Here is a 4,594-nt window from a genome sequence, read left to right as displayed (position 1 = left end):
AACAACACCATGTGAATTTAAACTTCACCCCATTGCATAAGCAAGTGGCTGTATATATAACACACAGTTTTTCATGTCAACGTCAGTTTGGATTGATTATTGTTGACGTTTAACCTGTCATTGTCTACCTCGTACGCTTTAATTCTACCAGGATGTTGTGTTGATGATGTTGCTCATAAGACCAATGAAAGCTCTACGACTAAACCATCCAGCTCAGAGAACAAAACTCCACCTAAATATTTTACTTATCTACCAGTTCATCAAATGTATGTGTTCTTACAACACTGGGGAATACACTATTGATTTAATGAATAAACCATAGTATTTTCTTACTTTTTATCTATACAGTGAGGTATATTTAGGTAAAATTTCTGTTTTATTGTATAAAACAATTGACGAATACGATAGTCAAATATTGATCAGATTTATTATAGATACTACAGTAGATTGATTTAAGTAAGCAGTGATTTTTACGTAAACTTACTTACTTACGCCTGTTACTCCCAATGGAGCATAGGCCGCCGACCAGCATCCTCCTACCCACTCTATCCTGTCTGTTCATCAATCATGCTGCCCAGATATGTAAAGGTTTTTACATCCCCCAGATCCTCTCTGTCAAGTGTGATTCGATTGATGCATGTTGTGATGTATAGGAGAGTCTTGCTTTTCCCTTTGTTTATTTGAGACCTACTGATTCTGAGGCTGCTGATACACTGGTCATTTTCTCCTTCATTTGTTGTTACGTTTGTGATAGAAGAGCCAGATCATCTGCGAAGTCTAAATCGTCCAGCTGCATCCTGCCTGTCCACTGTATCCCGTGCTTCCCTCCAGATGTTGACGTCTTCATGATCCAGTCGATCACCAGGAGAAAGAGAAAGGGTGATAGTAAGCAACCTTACCTGACACCGGTCTTTACCTCGAACGAGTCGGTGAGTTGTCCTCCATGAACGATTTGACAGTTTAATCCATCATGGGAATTACGTATGATACTGACTAACTTCTCAGGCACGCCGTAGTGTTGAAGAAGCCTCCATAGTGTTGTCCCGTCCACGCTATCAAATGCTTTCTCGTAGTCAATGAAGTTGTTGTAGAGTGATGTATTCCATTCAATTGATTGTTCCACAATGATAAGTAGAGTTGCGATTTGGTCAGTACACGATCGATCCTTACGGAATCCAGCCTGTTGATCTCGAAGTTGGACGTCTACGGAGTCTTTCATTTTGTTTACCAATACCCTGTTGAAGACGTTTTCTGGTCACAATTAATTGATCACTGGGTGATGATCAATGTCATGCGTGTCAAGTTCTTAGTACTGATCGAATGCTATCGATCAAGTTGCAATGTGGTCACTGTGAAGCTGAGTGACGCGGGATCGAATCCGTCAAGGAGCACCAGTTCCCTCAAGATTACAGGTACACCTTGCTGACGAGTGCCAAGTAGCACGAAACACGGGTCCAGGGTTTCCTGTTGACCACCTCCAACCACCGTCTTACGTTTCCTGGTATTGAGAGAAGAGTGATACCCCTATAGTTATCACGCTTGCTGAGATCGCCTTTTTTTGATATTTTGATCGGAAGTCCTCCTTTCCACTCTGCTGGTACTTGTCCTTTAACCCAAATCTTGCTGAAGAGAGATGTGGAATATCTTTGCAGTTACTGCTACATCTGCTTTCAGTGCCTCCACCGAAATGTTGTCTGGTCCTGCTGCTCTGCCGCTCTTTATTTGTCTGATGGCCATGTTGATCTCTTTAATTGTTGGTAAGCCAGCATCGATTGGGAGGTCCGTGGGTGCTGTTTTACGTAAATACATTTACTATATTCTTAAAATTATGTAAAATGATTGCCATGTTAACAACTTAATCAAATAATTTGAATAAAGTGTCTCTGAATATTTTAATAATGAAAAAGGTATCAATTCGTAAATTTTTGAGGTCAAAAAGTAGAAATTCATATTCGAAAACAAGAAACTAACATATTAGCTAGTAAGTAAATAAATAGTTTTGAAGGATACAAACATCCTTCCCTCACACTAAACTAATCATATTTACATCATTAACCTAGGATCAATCTAATAATATACGATAATTACCTTTTAAATGTTTTAAATGTTTAATAATGACATGAAATTTAAACAAATTACCTTCTTTATTTATTTTTTTAAAATAAAGATTAACTTTACCGTTTGACAGTAAACACAAACATGAAGAATTGATGATGATTTCTAATTTCAATCAATAAAAGTAGACACCAGGTAACTAGTTGAATATACAGTGGAGAAAATAAACTAACTCAGTAACTAAGAAAAAATGGACAGTGGCTAGCAATGGAATCCAGGACGTACGTTTTGTCCTATTTGGGACTCGTCAGATGGATATACCTGTATCTCAGAGTTGATGTTCATTTAGTAACTGTAAAGAAATAGTCTATTACTAACAGTGAACACTTTGAATAATCACTAATTTATACAAGATGTAACTTATTTATTGGATAGTTGACTATTAGTGAAGAAAATTTAGAAACTGTTACTATTCAAACAAAAAAAGTTTAGAAAAAATAGATTCTTGAACGAATTTTCTTTGTTCATTTTAATTGATTAATGGTAAAACATTAGTTTTTCTATTTCTGATGTCAAATACTTTTCGGAAAAAGAAAACGTTAATTTACAGTATACACAAACAGTACACAATAAATACTATCAACTAATCATGATTTTGTGGAAAGAATATTTTAGAAGTTTTAATGGAAGTAGCATTTACCTAAGGTCAAACAATTTGTTACTAAGTAAATTGTTTTAGAAAGCCTTGGTTTATGGAAGAGAGAGAGAGAAATGGAAACTAAAAAAAAAGATTGTGTCAAAATATGATTCTAAATGACTAAACTTACTTATTTACTACTTAATTTGGATATTTACTAATGATTTCAACTATAAAATTACTAAAATCTTCACAAACATCCCTTGTGATAATAATCATATTCTCACTAGTGACTGACTTCAAGAGATATTTCCTGGAGTTCTAGTGGGAAGCAGTGGCCAGTGGAGTTCAACCAAGTCTGTTGTGAGATATCAACTCACAGAAGACAATGGTGAACGGTTGCTCAATTTCGTGAATTGTTTGAAGTTCGACATTAACACCGTTGGATGTCGGCCAGCTCAGTGGTTTTAGAGGTTAAGTGCTCTGGCTCGAGACTGATAGGTCCTGGCTTCGAATCTCGCGGGTGCGGGATCGTGGATGTGCAAAGCTGAGGAGTGAGTCCTACAATAAGACGAAACAACCGTCCAGTGCTTCCAGGTTTTCCATGGTGGTCTAGCTTCAATTGACTCATGATTTCAACTATAAAATTACTAAAATGTTCACAGAAACCCTTTCTGAAGCTATAAAACTCATAGTATTAGTGAACTGAAATGAATGGTTTACCAAATGTAGGTTTATGTATTCAATTTCGGGCTATATTATTTACAAGTATTAGTGATAATATTCTCGTTATCCTAACGAAAATAGAGTGAGGTTTAAACTTATGATCCACTAGTCAGAAGTGAACTTTAATCACTAAGCCACTGCTATATTATAAAACCAGATTGATCATTATAGTTGGTAAAGCAAAACACCAATCACAGCTTCAGCTATGCGAATCTATACGAATCATTTATTTCAAGCATACTCTGTTTATATACTAGACAGACAGACAGACCGCATCACACCATAAAATGGAAAATAATATTTGTACAAGATCAAGCCAAATGAGGCTGTGAACGTGGGATGCAATAATCAATAAACTGATTATAATTTAGGGACAGTAATTCGTATAATAATAATCCATAGATCAAAATGAAGCTTATAAGATGAATATTTATAGATTAAATCTAATCACTCAATAGTTAAACAATAAGAATATATATAGAATAATCGTCCATTAATAGATCCCGGAAGTTAACTGTACTCATGTCTTCGCTAGGATATAACATAACTAACCGACGAACTCTTCTCAACCCTTTTCAATTTTAGATGACATTTATTGTTTTAGAAAAAAGAAGAAACTGATATTAGCTTAATTATTAATCAAAATATCTGACAAATTAGTCACAGTGAAGTAACTTTGACATTAAACATAATGATATTGGATATAACAACCCTATCATACAATGATAGAATGAAGTTTATAATGAATTAGTAACTAACTTTATCGTATTCTTTAAAGTATCACGAAATTAAACCCAAGTTTTTTTTTTCTCGAACCAAACCAACCAACAACAAGGTATTTAAGCTTATTTAAATGTTTATCCGATTACTTGTTTTATATTTGGGAGAAAAATGACATTTTTTTAAAAATTACTAATTACCATGCGGATATAATCAGATAAGAAAAATAGGTCTGGAAAATAAATGGTCTTTCATTTTTAACTAGATAGGTTTTCCGTAATGGAAAATAATAATGAATAAATGAATGAATAATAGTGTAGGAAAGTTAGACAAAATACAACTGAATGTCATGTGAATCGTTAAACAAATAAAAAAAATTATGGGACTCCTCTGCAGTCCCCACTTATACAAACCACCTACTCTTAACCACCAATCATCAGGTCTACCCCGCTCCTC

This window comes from Schistosoma mansoni, chromosome W (assembly GCF_000237925.1).
Source record: "Schistosoma mansoni strain Puerto Rico chromosome W, complete genome".
Taxonomy (NCBI): Eukaryota; Metazoa; Platyhelminthes; class Trematoda; order Strigeidida; family Schistosomatidae; genus Schistosoma; species Schistosoma mansoni.
Note: the sequence above shows the minus strand (reverse complement) of the source record.